This window comes from Plectropomus leopardus, chromosome 17 (assembly GCF_008729295.1).
Source record: "Plectropomus leopardus isolate mb chromosome 17, YSFRI_Pleo_2.0, whole genome shotgun sequence".
Classification (NCBI taxonomy): Eukaryota; Metazoa; Chordata; class Actinopteri; order Perciformes; family Serranidae; genus Plectropomus; species Plectropomus leopardus.
Window position 1 is genome coordinate 788546 of NC_056479.1, and position 17254 is coordinate 805799.

The window sequence follows — 17254 nt, forward strand, 5'->3', positions numbered from 1 at the left end:
CTTTTTCCTGCTTTTGATAATTTGTGATTTAGTATAGTTCCTTTTGGCTTTGGGGTGTTATTTTTGGTTATGTTGGGTGTGAGGACTGCCTTGATTTTATGGTTTTAATATTGTTTTCTTTCTGTTAACAGGTGCTGAGGCCCAGAGCGGCAGCGGTTTCCCTGGTGGTGGTTCCTTTTTCACGTTTTTGGTTTGCAGTGTCACGGGTGAAGTGTAGTTTTGGATCCCTCCTTTTTTGTTACCGCTGTCGTGGTAAGCCCCAGCCCTGTCCCTTATTTCCTTTAAGTGGCTCCTCACATCATTTCTCACCATTATTATTGTCTTTATTTTGATTTATTTAGTCTGTTACTCAGTTAAAAATAATTGTTTAATAAAATATATTTTTATAATTGGAAATCACGTTCTCGTCCTGTGGAGTTTTTCGAACTGCGTGCCTTGTTTCAAATCGAAAACTGGTAACTTATGAAGTCCTGTTATATCCTGGGGTGAAAGCCCCCAGGTGGCGTTGTCAGCAACCTTCTTATTCCGCTCGCCTTGCCACACTATAATTATAAAATCACAAATTGCATGATTACAAAACAATATAGCATCTGTACACAACAGTGTAAAGGAAGGATAATTAAGATGCAGATAGAGGAGATGCATATCAAAATTCAAGTGCCCCACATGAGTCGTAAGTTAACTCTAACTGTTGGTCGGGCAATAAAATCTGTCGTAATTTAGTTCTGCTTACAAGAGTCGTAAGTTCAACAAGGCAGTTAGGTCCATTAGCTGACCCCGAGGTTCATCTAAGGAATCTCCAAAAGAAGTTTCAGTTTTGGGTAGGCATTTGAATATCTTCTTATCAAGAGTCGTCCTCATCATCCACTACAAAATAGAACTCTTGCATAGTTACCAGGACCCTCTAGGTGTTGCAATATAGAGTGCAGACGCAATAACACAGCTTTATCAACAAACCACTTTGCAAACTGGTATGGTTTTAGACTGACACTGAAAAGAAGGTATCTAGTTTTTTTTTTAAACCCAAACTATGACCATGCTATTCAGACTAATGACTCATTCCCACCACAATTGGCCGGTGCACACAGTTTTTTTTTAAACACAGGTAAACCTGGGAAATTGCTATATTCCCACTGCCACTGAATTTACCGCTGGAGAGTGAGTCTGCCTTTCTGTCAGCTGGCGTGTGTGTGTTGTCTTGTTTGTGTGTCTGTGTGATGTCACATACAGGCAAAAGAACACTCAATAGCTGCAAGAACAGAGGTCTTTGAAAACTTTTCAGTAGTTTCTTCTCGTTATTTATTTCTTACTTATTAAGTCCCCCTTTCAAAGCCGGTGTAGATGTAGAGCCTCAGAGCCTCCTATTTTTAGCTTTAAATGCTCACCTACTGTGATATGCTTGTGCATAGCTATCTGCCTGCTGACCTTAAAACCACGCGGCTCCCCAGAAAACCCTGTGGATGTTTTCATTTTGGTTATTGTAATTATTGCATCAATGTTCTAAAATGTAACAGCTTTCGGGACACCCATGGTGATAGAAATTTAAAAAAAAAAGTTTTTTGTATATACAGGATACTTTTGTATTGATACCAGCACAGTATGATAAAATGTTTATTCTCTCTCTCTCTTTATTTTTTTTACATAATCTCTTCATGCGGGTGTTGCGGGTGTTGCGTTCCCATCAAAGTGTTTCTGGCCGCTGTTTACATCCCCCCGCGAGCTAATCCCACGGCAGCACTCGGCAAACTCCACAACGTCATCAGCGCGTTAGAAACGGCTCATCCTGACGCTGTTTTTATCGCCGCTGGCGACTTTAACCAGTGCAACTTACGGACTGTATTGCCAAAATATTACCAACATGTGGACATTCCCACCCGCGAGAAGAACACACTGGATCACGTTTACAGTAATATACGTGGTGCTTACAGGGCTGCACCCCGCTCCCACTTTGGACACTCAGATCACATCTCTCTGTTCCTGTATCCAGCCTACAGACAAAAACTGAAACAAACGAACCCTGTTAATGAACAGGTAAAACTCTGGAACCAAGAGTCTGAGAGTATCCTGCAGGACTGTTTTGCTCGGACAGACTGGGATGCGTTTCGGACTGCAGCCACTTTAGAGGACTCTTCTGTCAGCATACAGGACTATGCTGAGTATGTGACTGGGTACATCAGCACTTGTGTTGAAAACATTGTACCCACCATACAAGTCCGAAAGTTCCCCAATCAGAAGCCCTGGATTAACAGTCAGGTACGCCACATGCTGCGTGCTCGCTCTCTTGCTTTTAGATCAGGCAATGAGACAGAGTACAAAGCTGAGAAGTATGGACTGAGAAAAGCCATCACAGCGGCTAAGAGGCAGTACAGAGAGAAGCTGGACGGCCTCTACTCCACTGCTGACGCCGGGCGAATGTGGCAAGGCCTGCAGCACATCACGGACTACAGGACCACCATCAGCTCCATCAGCTCCACAGACAACCTACCGGATGACCTCAACCTCTTCTACACCCGCTTTGAGAACTCCAGCTACCACACAGAGAGGCACACACACACTGGGTCCACTCAACCCCCCACCCCACCCCCACCAACCGTCTCATCAGGCCAGGTACACAGAGCTCTGAGGAAGATCAACCCCCGCAAGGCAGCAGGACCAGACTGCATTCCTGGGAGGGCTCTCAGAGCATGTGCCGACGAGCTGGCTGATGTTCTCACCTCTATCTTCAACGTTTCCCTCAGTCAGAGCATTGTTCCCTCTTGCTTCAAGACCACAACCATCGTCCCCCTCCCCAAAAAGAGCCCACCCACCTGTCTGAACGACTACAGGCCAGTAGCACTCACTCCAATCGTCATGAAGTGTTTTGAGAGAGTGGTGCGGGACCACATTCAGAACAGCTTACCGGACATCCTGGACCCCCTGCAGTTTGCCTACCGGCCCAACAGGTCCACCTCTGACGCCATTGCTGCCGCCCTCCACTACTCCCTCTCCCACCTGGAAAACAAAGACTCCTACATCAGGATACTCTTTGTTGACTACAGCTCTGCCTTTAATACAGTCATCCCCCACAAGCTCACCCACAAACTGTCCTCACTAGTCTGCACCCCGCCCTCTGTGACTGGCTCCTAGACTTTCTGACTGGCAGGCCCCAGTCTGTCAGAATCGGTAACAGGACTTCAGCCAGCATTACAACAAATATTGGCACCCCACAAGGATGTGTCCTCAGTCCCATCCTTTACACCCTGTTCACTCATGACTGCGTCGCCTCCCATAAGGAAAACATCATCCTGAAGTTTGCAGACGACACCGCAGTGATAGGACGCATCACTAGCGGTGACGAAGCGGCCTACAGGAGGGAGGTGGCCAGTCTGGTGTCATGGTGTGAGGACAACAACCTCACCCTCAACACAGACAAGACCAAGGAGATGATAGTGGACATGAGGAAGGAGAGGAGACCTCAGCAGCCACTCTTCATCCGGGAGCTTGAAGTGGAGAGGGTGAGCAGCTTTAAATACCTGGGCGTCCACATCAGCGAGGACCTCACCTGGACACTCAACTCCACACAGCTGGTTAAGAAGGCGCAACAGCGGCTGTACTTCCTGAGGAGGCTGAGGAAATTTGGCATGTCGCCAAAGATCCTCAGCAACTTCTACAGCTGCATCGTTGAGAGCATCTTGACCAGCTGCATCACCGTATGGTACGGCAGTGCTACTGCTGTGGACCGCAAACGCCTGCAGAGAGTGGTGAAGACTGCTGAGAAGATCATCAGGACTCCACTGCCCTCTCTGCAGAGCATCTACCACCGCAGAGTCCACAGCAGAGCGACCTCCATCCTGAAGGACCCCACCCACCCCCAGCACGGTCTGTTCACACTTCTACCCTCAGGCCGGAGGTACAGACGTGTGAAATGCAGGACCACTAGACTAAAGAACTCTTTCTTTCCCGCTGCAATCAGACTCCTAAACTGCTGACAGGAGTCCACACAGCAACTACCTCACACACACGACCTCATAACTGTACCAGACAGTTTAATATTCCGTTTGCACATGCAAATTTTTAAATTTCTATTTCATATTTCTTTTATATTTGCTAAACGTTAGGCATTCTGTGGACAGCAAAGTAAGAATTTCATTGTACAGGGAAACATGTTTCCATACTGTGCATATGACAATAAACACTTTGAATCTGAATCTTGAATCTTGAAAATGCCGATCGCAGCCAGAAGCGATAAAAACCCATGTCTACTACAGAGTCATTTGACCCTGGTGTGAATGCTGACTGTACGCATTCCCATTGCATTAAAAAGCCAGATGTTACCTGGTATTAGTAGGTTTTTTGTGCAGTAGGAATGAGGCTCAAGGGTCCAGAAAAAAGATATGTGGACAGGGATGTCTGCATACATTTAATACATTTAGTCTAAAGGCCACATAGTGTTAGATGGACCGACATCTACATTATTGCTCATCATTGTGCACAGTATTGCGTCAGATGGAAACCAACTGTGAGAGAGATACAGGGGATGAGAGACACCGATAGAGAGAGTGATATAGACACAGAGACTGAGAGGGAGTGAACTAACCAAAGAAGTACCATGCTTCTAACCTCAGGGCACAGCAGAGTGTGATATTCCCACTGCTACTATTGTGATAGACACCAAAACTAAATCAGACAGCAGGCTGCTTAACACTCGGCATCAGACCCTCTTTAATCTGACAAAATACAGCTCAGCTGAGAGCTGGATGGATGGATACCCTCTCTCTCTCTCTCTCTCTCTCTCTCTCTCTCTCTCTCTCACACACACACACACACACAGCAGACTCAGTTACAGCTCTGAATCCAAAATGAGGATAAATATTTGATAAGGAATGTCTTGTGAGTTGAATTTGCAGACAAGGCACGTCACTCGCTGTGTCCATGGAAAAAAAACAAAACACCTCAGTCTTGAGGATCTAGGTCAAATACAGTATAGCTGGCTGAGGCAGCCTACAGTGGAGGGTGGACCTCTCTGTTTGGCTCCTGGCATTTCAGCTGAAATACTCTCATTGAGACTAAAACTAGTGTCAATCATTTCCCCTGATGCTCATTTTTTTTTCAGCAGCATGGAGGGTTGGAGTCCCAGTATTCCTTCATGCCATCATTCCTAACAGACAATCATAGCTGGGAGTCTCCAGTCCACTCGTTTTGTCAGTATTGTTAGTTATTTTGTTTTAATGGGTTGCAAACTATGCTCAAGCTTGTATGCTCTGCAGGCATGCTGCTCACATCAAACTTTCTGGTGGAAATCTCACTATCTGTGTCCTTAATGCTGTGGCTCCCTGGGAGAGGAGCTGTACAGTCAAGGGAATCCTCCATGCAGGCAGGAGGGCATCAGGTTTATAGAAACAAGTTTGGGCTGGTTTCTATAATGTTACTGGTCTAATTTTTGTTTGACATTTTGTTCCATAGTGTTCTGACTACTCAAACATGTTATCTGTGGTTATTTCAGTTGGTACTAACAGCAAATATAAGAATAAGAGCACTCGTGTTGTGTGTGGGTTTAATGACTCAGCCTTAGATGTGAGAGCAAACATGGATGCGTGGCTGTGATGATCCTCGGCTCTGAGAAACTAATAAAGCTCCTGACTGAACTGGAAACTTTGACTTGCTGGGTGCTTCTGAGAAAAAACACTCACTCACCACAGACGGTTTTTTAATACCAAGGTCTTATATAGTTTAACATTGCACTGCTATTGCGATGATCTCTAGCTCACCTGGTAGAACATGCACCTCATATAGGCCAAGCGCTTTGCAGTGGCTAGGGTTTGATTTCAACATAAGGCATGTTAATATCTTACAAATGCTGTTAGGAGCATGAGGAGGAGGCAGAGGACCATGATTTTTTTCATGGATTATCTGATGTTCTTCTGTCGGGATATGTGAACAGCTTAAACAAATATGACAACAGTTATTTTCATCTGTTGAGTTTAACAGGCTGAGAAATACTCCTTGTGACTAGTAAAGTGGACATTAAGTGCTACTGGATAGAATTCTCCCTGATAATGTAACACTAAAAGAAACAAGATGGATATGATATATGATATAATATGACATGCTCCAATTAGATGCGGGTCTCTGACTCAGATACCTCTTATTGTCACTTACAATTGTTAAAAAAGTATAACTTAACAAGAGGGTGCCGGTGAATATGGTAGCTGTTGAGCTTGTAATACTCAGACTTTTTGATTCACTTTTTTGCAGTATTTAATGAAACTCTTTTGCACCTATCGTTTTTGATAAAATCACATGATGTGATTCATGCAATACTCTCCTATTTCCTCCAACTCACCTCCTTTGCCATCCTAAAGAGGGACGTCATCAAAGAACATGTCAGCCTGAAGATGTGAACAAGGCACCGAGGGAAACGATCGGGCTGCAGGCACAGGCTGAGGACCTGGGCACATCCTCCACCCTCGCCCAGTCTCAAGAGAACAAGATGAATGACCCCAGGATAAAGTCCCAGCACAAAATTGACAACATGTTATATATGAAAGATGATCTGCATTTGAAAAAAAGACAAAATTGTTTCATTATTTTACACTTGCTTTAACCTCCTCAATAAGGATTCAGCTGTGAAGTCTACTCCGCCTCCAGAGGACTGGCCACTCTCAGTGATCACAACAGATGTTAGAAAACTCCTGCTGAGAGTGAATATAAACAAGTTTGCTGGCCCTGACAACATTCCTGGACGTGTACTAAAAACTTCAGCTGATCAGCTTGTTAATGGCCATGGCCCTTTCTGCTGAATCATGACTTTTCTATGATAGAGAGGCACTTATCATCAGGAAAAGTTGTGTGTTGACTGAATGCAGCAGACCACGAGAGGATCCCCAATAACGGAATATACCGGACGGCCAGTCTTGACCAGAGGGGAGAAACAAAACTGAAAGCACCGGACGAAAAGAGGGAGGAGAGCTGGCATCGGGGCGAGGCTCACCCAACTTGGACTGAAAGCTGTTCCTCTACCAAGCCTTCTTCTAGCTAATGTCTGGTCACAGGGGAGTGAAGTGGATGAGATGTGTTTGAGGCTCACTCAGCAATGGGAAATCAGAGACTGCTCTGTGCACATCTTCACAGAGACATGGTTAACCCATAACACCTTGTTGGGAGCCATAAGGACACAAGACTCTGATGCAAATCCAAAAAAATGCACAGCAGGAATTGAATAATGCCACAAGCAGCACCATGCCCAAGCAACCAGATGGAGTCTTCATAATAGCTGCTGTTTTTAATCAACTCATCCTTCAACTCCTCAGATGTAGCAGGGTCAAGGGCAAATTTAATTTCATTTTTTTATACTGTGTTTAAAAAATTACTAATAAATCTACCTTTTACCTTCTTCTTATGTTATAACTGACATTTTTTAACATCTCACTCTCACATGAGACTCTTCCCTCCAGCCTCAAGACAGCCATCATTGTTCTGTACCTAAAAAGTCAGTCAGTCAGTCAGTCATTTTCTGTAACCGCTTGTCCTCGTACGGGTCGCGGGGGGCTGGAGCCAATCCCAGCAGTCGCAGGGTACACCCTGGACAGGTCGCCAGACTATTGCAGGGCTGACACATATAGACAGACAACCATACACGCTCACAGTCACACCTAAGGGCAATTTAGAGCCACCAATCAACCTGAGCTGCATGTCTTTGGACTGTGGGAGGAAGCTGGAGACCCCAGAGAGAACCCATGCAGACACGGGGATACCTAAAAAGTCTGCTGTGTATAGTCTTAATGGCTACAGCCTTGTAGCTCTTACCCCCATCCTGATATAATGCTTTGAGAAACTGGTTCTCCAGCGCATCGAAGAAAACACCCCTGCCAGCCCTCACCAGTATGCTTTCAGAACCAACAGATCCACAAAGGATGCCATATCTACTGCTCTTCACTCAGTGTTCACTCACCTGGAGAATAAGAACAGCTGCATCAGGATGCTATTTATTGACTTCAGCTCAGCAATCAACACAATCTCTCCCATGAAGCTGATTGGAAAACGTAACGCTCTGGGCTTTAGTAAAACACTGCAACTGGATACTGGACTTCCTCACATGCAGACCCTAGAGAGTTTGGATTGGCAGTCACACCTCCACTACATAAGTACTCAACACTGAAGCCCCCCAGGGCTGTGTGCTCAGTCCCCTACTGTTCACACTGCATACCCATGACTGCACTCCCAGACATCAGGAGAACTCTATTGTGAAGTATGCAGACAACACCACCGTCATTGGCTGTATTACAAACAATGATGAGAGTTCAAATTTTGACTCATTTTGAATTTGATGCATCCAACACATTTCAAAAAAGCTGGGACAGGGGCAACAAAAGACAAGGAAAGTTGAGGAATGCTCAAAAAACACCTGTTTGGAGCATTGCACAGGTGAACAGGTTAATTGGAAACAGGTGAGTGTCATGATGGGTATAAAAGGAACATCTTGGAAAGGCTCAGTCGTTCACAAGCAAGGATGGGGCGAGGTTCACCACTTTGTTAACAGCTGTGAGAGCCAATAGTCTAGCAGTTTAAGAACAACGTTTCTCAATGTACAATTGCAAGGAATTTAGGGATTTCATCGTCTACAGTCTATAATATCATCAAAAGATTCAGAGAATCTGGAAAATCTCTGCACGTAAGCAGCAAGGCCAAAAACCAACATTGAAAGCCTGTGACCTTTGATCCCTCAGGTGGCACTGCATTAAAAACCAACATCATTCTGTAAAAGATATTACCATGTGGGCTCAGGAACACTTGGAAAACCATTGCCAGTTAACATAGTCCGTAGCAACATCTATAAGTGCAAGTTAAAACTCTACCATACAAAGCGAAAGCCATATATCAACAACACCCGGAAACGCTGCCGGCTTCTCTGGACTCGAGCTCATCTGATATGGACTGACGCAAAGTCGAAAAGTGTGCTGTGGTCTGACAAGTCCACATTTCAAATTGTCTTTGGAAATCATGGATGTCGTGTCCTCAGGCCAAAGAGGAAAAGGACCATCAAGACTGCTGTCAGCGCAAAGTTCAAAAGTCAGCATCTGTGACGGAATAGGGGTGTGTTAGTGCCCATGGCATGGGTAACTTGCATATCTGTGAAGGCACCATTAATGCAGAAAGGTACATACAGGTTATGGAGCAACATATGCTGCCATCCAAGCAATGTCTTTTTTAGGGACGTCTGCTTATTTCAGCAAGACAATGCCAAGCCACATTCTGCACGTGTTACAAACAGTGTGGCTTTGTAATAAAAGAGTGCGGGTACTAGATTGGTCTGCCTGCAGTCCAGACCTGTCTCCCATTGAAAATGTGTGGCATATTATGAAGCGCAAAATATGACAACGGAGACGCTGGACTGTTGATCAACTGAAGTCATACATCAAGCAAGAATGGGAAAGAATTCCACCAACAAAGCTTCAACACTTAGTGTCCTCAGTTCCCAAACGCTTATTGAGGGTTGTTAAAAGGAAAGGTGATGTAACACAGTGGTAAACATGGCTGTTGCAGGCATTAAATTCAAAATGAGTGCATATATGCAAAAAAACAATAAAGTTTATCAGTTTTAACATTAAATATCTTGTCTTTGTAGTGTGTTCAATTGAATATAGGTTGAAAATGATTAGCAAATCATTGTGTTCTGTTTTTATTTATGTTTTACACAATGTTCCAACTTCACTGAAATTGGGGTTTGTAGCAAGGGTTTGAGGAGCTACTGGCTGCTGCATCTACAAGTGCTGCTGTCGTCATAGCATAATAATAATAATGATAATAATAATAATTGAACAAAGCAAATTCACCGTGCACCAGTGAACAACAACACATCCCATCAGGAAATGTTTCTCAATGGTTAAAGAATAATAATCCCTAAAAATAAGAAAAGAAACCTCATATAACAAGTTTGTTTCGACCTCACTCCCTCTTAACTTTAGCTGTTAGTTTACATTTCTCACTTCTGTCTCTCTTCATTTGCGATGAAATCAGTGATTTTATTCACCAAAGGGCTCCAGGGCAATCACTGCTTCAACATGCTGAATCAGCCAAAAAAAATGCAGACAAGTGATTACGAGGGCCAACCAGTATGGGAACCACCATGGTGACGAGGACCACGCCTGCACTGTCGGCCCAAGGTGAACTGACGACCAACTGCTGGCTTGGTGTGTCACAGCCTTAACAGTGCTGCTAATGTGGCTGTCAAGCATTGTCTTCTCTTGTTAAGCCAGTTTCAGACTTTGTTGTGTTATCTAATGGTAAATTAAAAATAATCAACCATTAGAAACCACACACGCCTTAAGAACATGATGTCTGTCATAACAGATGGACCAACACATTCTTCAATATCTTTAACACGATAATTACTGTACATGTGGACCTTACCTCACATGTAGATCTTACTTCACATTTAAACCTTACCTCACATGTAGACCTTACCTTACATGTAAACCTTTCCTCACATTTAAAACTTTACCTTGCATGTAGACATTACCTTACATGTAAACCTTGCCTCACATGTAGAACTTACCTCGTGTTTAAACCTTACCTCACATGTAGACCTTACCTCACATTTAAACCTTACCTCAAATGTATACTTTACCTCACACCTAGACCTTACCTCACATTTAAACATTAGCTCAAATGTAGACCTTGCCTAACATGTAGACCTCAGTATGCGAGGCTCCACAGCACTGTGTCTGACACCATCACCACCAGCACAGGAGCATCACAGGACAGGTGAGGTGGTGTCCTTATACTATAAACACTTGGGTGTTCTTATTGACAACAAGCTGGACTTGCTGGTGTTGTTTTTGTTGTTGTTGCAGTGGAGCTATGTGCTTCTGTTCAATGCCTCTGCCTGGTAATCTAATGTTCTGTCTGTGTTTTTGTTAATATGCTGTGTGTGTTTTATGTCTATGGTGGCAGACCAATTTTAAGAAAGTGAAGCCTATCCTATTCTATCTTATCCTATTCTATCCTATTAAGTTGCAATATAAAAAAATCGTGTATTTATGTATTTATTTATTATCATTATTACCAAATAAAACAGTAAATAAATAGTGGAATAGTGGATAGATTTTTCCCAGTTTTGTTAATTCACATGCCATCTCAGAACCACAGCAAATCTGATATACTTGTTTCGTCATCTTGGGATCCGGCCGTGACATGGAGTGAAATAACTTCAGCCAAACATGTTAGCTGAGCTTGGATGTATTATTTACCCTACTGGCAGTGTGAACCAGAACAACCTGACAACCCATATACATTTTCAGTAGCAGAGCATAGCGAACATCTCTGGCCTGAGACATGTCCCACTTTCATTGTTTTACAGTCCTGCCCCTCAGCACATGGACATAAACAACACAGAGAGTTAATAACATTACTTCATATAACTCTGTTCTATCATATCATGCAATCAAAATGATTCCAATTATATACTGAGGTATAGAGAGTAAAGACTGTGTTCTGTAACAGCTTTGAGTGTGACTCACACCGTTCAGTGTGAGTGCTGTAGCGATCAGTTACATAATGTGGGTTTTCCTTTGGGTTTACATCGGCAGTCTCCCAGGGCAGCTTACCTGTTGTAATGGGACATGCTTATGTAACCTTGACAAAACATGCCGCTGCCTTTATATATAGCAGCAGTTGTGGCCTCAAGCTCTGAGGGCCAGACTTGCAAAACAAAAACTTTGTACTTTTTCTTTCCATGTGAAATTTTCATATGCCACAGGCTCTTAAAACAATCTAACTTCTTACTCCTACCTACCTTCCTACTGTCTTTCAGTCACATAGTTTTATTTTATAAAGTTTTTATCAAAAGTGTTTCGCACAGTTGATCCTACTTTTTAGATTATTAAGTAATCATACAATGGATACAATCATTTAGATTATATTTCTGATTCCTAATGGCCATCTGATAAGGCAACTGTTAGGGTGGATTAATAGTGGTGCATCAGCTCTACACAGACCCTACACCATTTTGCGCATTTATACTTGTGGTTTTGTGTGGGTTTCTGTGGGATGCTGTACAGTTTGATTGATTCAAAACACACCTAAAACACATATTAAACATGACTTAATAGTTAGTCCCCAAAATACAACATGTCAAGTCAAGTCAATTTTATTTATAGAGCCCATTATCACAAAACAAGGTTTGCCTTAGAGGGCTTTACAGTGTACGACATCCCTCTGCTCTTAGACCCAAACATCACCCAAGGAAAAACTCCTGAAAAAGAACCCCTGTAACGAGGGAAAAAAAGGAAGAAACCTCAGGATGAGCAGCAGAGGATGATGAGGGATCCCTCTTCCAGGATGGACAGACGTGCAATAGAGGGGGGAGCACAGCAATAGTGGAAACAGACATGTCATATTACAATAACGATAAGTGTGAAATTATCAAATGCACTCTATGATGATATTGTGGGTGTTGATAAGAGTCTCATGCATATATTGATTGGGAGGTGTCCAAAGGCAAGATCACGGCATCGGCGCAACCAGGACCAAGACCATGTTCAGGGCGAGTGGGGGGTGCAGTATCAGTACAGCCACAGCTCGAGCACAACCAAGGGCAGGGTCACAGCGCCAGCACAGATATCACCATGATCAGGCACAGCCAGGGCTGCGGCCAGGATCTAGGAAAACTAGGAAACAAGGGAGCAGGAATGCTCCGGAGAGGCAACGGGATTAGCGTCGTGCAGTTCAACAGACCCAAGGTGGTGAGCAGTAAAAAGGATAAGCACTCAATGAGGATCCTAGAGTCACTGATCAGCAATTACGACTTAAATATGAAAGCCAGAGCAGGAATAGAAAAGAAAGAAAGAGAGAGCAAGCAGAGCCAGAGTGGTAGGTCTGATTGGACTCAAAACCACCCCCGCCGAATTGGTCCGAAAGCTCTGCCACCCGCCCCTCCTCCCCGTCACACGGACGGGGATTTCAAATGAGCACAAGAAACTTGTGCTCCAGGAATATACACACTAAAGAAAGGGTCACTAATCAGCTATTATGGCTTAAATATAAGGGTCAGAGAGCAGTGTTAGTCCCACTGCACTCTGAACCCTATAGAAAGTCCCCCGGCAAGTTACACCTATGTCAGCCTAACTATGGGCTGGTCCGGGCAACCTCAGCCAGCCCTAATTATAAACCTTATCAAAGAGGAAGGTCTTAAGTCTACCCTTAAAGGTGGAAACAGTGTCTGCCTCCCTAACCAAAACTGGAAGATGGTTCCATAAGAGAGGAGCATGGTAGCTGAAGGCTCTGGTTTTTATCCTGCATTTGGAAACTTTGGGAACCACAAGTAATCCTGCTAACATTATTAGCATAGGTCTTTGGCATTTCAGAAATTAGCCTCATGGCTGGTGGACTGTCTTCTACTCACATGTAGGGTACAAGTCTATGCAAGTACAGTATCGATTCAGTGCAGATGTATAAATTCTGCTTTACTTTAAGTAACTTGTAGGACTTTGTATAGACTTCATCTGCATTAATATGTAGTCAGTCAGTGCAGCTTGTTCTCATTCCCAACTACTTAAATAGTGCATCTGACAGTGTGTTTGGTGTAAGTGTGAGATGACAAAAAGCAGGGGGAGGGGTGGAGGGAGCCAACAAACCCTGGACTTTCATGCGGAAGTCCGGTGTTCGCACCATGTCCTTTTGCTGACATCAAAGTACTGACATCCTGGAATGTAAACCGCAGATGCAGAAGGATGCCTAAATTGTAATATGTAGACATGCAAGTCCACTGCAAAGCAGCAACATGTGACAACATGGGATGAGAACATGCTGGTCAGTGGATCTTAGACATGCAAAAGTGGAGGTGCTGGGACGACTGCAGAAAAAAACAGTTTTGAATCGGAATTGTATCGGAATAGAATAATTAGGGGTCCAAGCACCGACTGTCGTTGCTGTAGCCCAACTGTTTTGATTTTCATTATTCCTCTTTCTTATTTTGCCTCTTTAAAAGTATTTGTGCAGAAAAAAATGTATGACCAAAAGTCAGCAATATTGGCAGGTGGGTTGCAAATTCCAGAAACTACTCAGGCGAAAAAAAAAGACAATCATTGACCTCAATATTGACAATAAATTTAACGTTTTTGCAATTATCTTCTAAATGGCTTGGCTTTGATTAAAAAGACTTTCACTACTTTTATATCTCAGCTAATCTGTATCTTTGTTCATAGACTTTTTCTTTAAAAATACAAAATATTCTTATTTTTGAGAACTCATCAGAAACTGTTGGGCAAATTGTTTCCAAACTTTGGTTCTGGCAGAGTCATCTATGGACATCACTGCTCTAAAGTTTACACGGACATTTCTGTGCATCAGTTTATTTTGAAGTTATACATTTTTAAACTGATACTCATAAATCAAAAAAGGCTTTTGCAATTGCAACTAAACTTGGTCACATATTTTGATGCTTTGTCTGATCTTGGCTGAGCAGTCCTGAGATGCTTCTGCATCTTGTTACATGACAGCTACTTATGAGACTTTACAACATGCTTACATCCCACAACACAAGTGTATCTATTTCTAAACCCATCAAGTAGTTTGTGGCCTAAACCCAACTGTGCAGCTGGTTTGTTTCTCTGTCCACTTCTCTGCATGTTGCTCAGCCCCTAGGCACACGTGTGCACACGCACACGCACACGCACGCACACACACACACACCACACACACACACACACACACACACACACACACACACACACACAGCAGACAGCAGAGCAGAAAGGCCGCAGCCAGTGGCAGCAGTGAATCGGGTTAAGTGAAGGTAACATTTGCGTTCAAGAACTTGAGTTGCTGTCAGCTTGTGTAAAAGTATAAAGGAGATCTTTCTGCCTGCCTTGTCTGCAGTTGTTTTTCACACAACACCCTTGTTTCACCTCCTCCTCTCTATCTACAAGCCGTGACGTGACTTGTAGGCAGTGAATCGCAGCAGCAGCGGAGGAGGACAGGAGGGCAGACTGATGTCTATATTCTGTACTGTTTCTTAACTCCTAACTAAGTTCTATGATGTCAGGAAAATGTATTAATTCATTTAACTGACATTTTCAATAAGTTTCCAGTGAGATACTGATGTGTTTATTGTTATTTTGCTGCTGTAAACCTTTCTGTTGCTGCTCTAGAAATATTTAATTCTATTCAAAATATAAATCCAGCTATGAAGTAATTATTAATATATTAGTATTATTCTGTTTATGCTTTTGAGCATTTAAACACCATATGCCGAATATCATCATAACTAGGGTAAGCCTCATGAATGGGTTATTCATGTCCATATAACCGCAGTCCGTGATTCAGAGGTGGGATACTCAAAGTCAAATGACTTGAGCTGATTTAGACTCAAGTTGCAAATGAGAGGTGAGACCATGAAATGTTTTTATATGAAAAATGACTGCTGGGACCCTTTTAAACGCTGCCTGGTATAAATTCACAAATTCCACATTGTTTAAGCATATGACAGCATTTATTTTTATCCAAAAAGTTATGAATTTCCACAGTAATCCAGCTAAATCTAAATTCATATTTACATTACAGCTCAAAGTCTACCATGTGTTATATTTCAGGCAACCTTAAAAGAAATGAAATACCATCCATAGTTGGTGGTATAATTTGTGCATTTCTCCGTTGAGCTACATGTGATCACACTCATCTTCACCTGTGCAGTTCCATCTATTTATTACATTTACATTTTGAAAATCAGACAGCAACACCTAGCTCTGTTCCCTTAGAGAGATAGAACACCACGGCAAAGTGAAAAACAAAACAAAACAATCAGACAAGCTAATGTGTCTGTGTTTATCCATGATGTCCGTTCATGATACTATATGTCCCCCCATCCGACAGCTTTACAGTGTCTCTTAAAAATTCCACACACTTACTGGGGACAAGAGGTCTTCATAAGTCCCCTTACTTGCAAGTAAGTAAGACCTGAACAATAGGCCTCATGCTGCAACAATCTCTTAAATTTTTGTCTTAGAATTTCTCTTAATTTTCTGATAAGAAATAGGCTCTTTCCCAGGTGTGCTCAATGCTGGATCCCACTTGATCATAATGCCCCCTAAACACTGACAAATGGTTAAGAATGGAGACATGACACCAAACAAAGGCTGTAAGAAGAAGAACATCTGCAGTACTAAAATTGACATAGGTGTTCTGTTAAATAAACTTTGTGTGATTTTCCAGAGTGTCAGTACTGATGTTACATGAAAATCAAAAACCCAGAAACATGAAAGCTTTTTATGCATAAGTACAATATTTCCTTCTGAGGTGTAGTGGAGTAGAAGTAGAAATTAAAAGTACCTTATTTTGTACTTTTGTTGTACAGTACATGAGTAATTGTACTTAGATTCCACACACAGACTGTATATGATGATGGACAATATGACAGTTCCCCCTAAGTGTAACTTTTCAGTCTCTATCGCCCCCTGGTCTCTGTCTGCAGTATGGGTCATAAAGCCTGCCCCTCCATGTCAGTGATGGGACATAGGTCAAACTAAAAACTCAAAGTACAAACCCAACACATTTTTCCCAAAGATGGTTTCTGTCATTGAAGGTAGTTCCCATTACTCTAATGTTTGTTCAAATGATTGTTTTTTATGATAAATTCAGGTTTAATGAGTTTCTCAATTACAAAAGGGGATTTTCTGCCATGATTAACAGCTGTGACAGCGAATCCGTGCACTCGCATTAAATGAGGCTGCTTGCAATGGGTCGGATGTGTGTTTTGGTGGGAACTCTCCCACTGCTGTGTGGGGGACCACTGTGCAGACTCTGGCTCTCAGTGATGTTACCAGGGCAAGATGGCAGTGGCCTCATCCGGGATAATTTAATTTCACTGTAGCATAGCGGGGGTAAGTAGGGACGCATTGTCAATCTTTATACACAGTCTATAATTCCAGCACTGGTCAGCAGGGGGACGCACATAAAATGACAGCAATTAGGAATAATTGACCAAGTAGAGTAATACTTCTTCAGCTCTGAAATTCTATATTTCAGTCATTATAATCACTTTTAAATGTAATCTAAATTTGTATAATGATATTCATGCATGTTTTAAATCTTCCTCAAATATAAAACCAATTTTTTCTTGTGTCGGAAAACAATTTGTAGAGTGTTAAAATGAGATTTTTCTTCTTATGGTCAGAGCACTCTCAACCACAACTAAAATGTTCTGAAGAGCAAAAATAAGAGAACGTTGGCGAATCCCAGAAATCAGTAAGTACTAATAAATTAAAACCAAATTATGGAT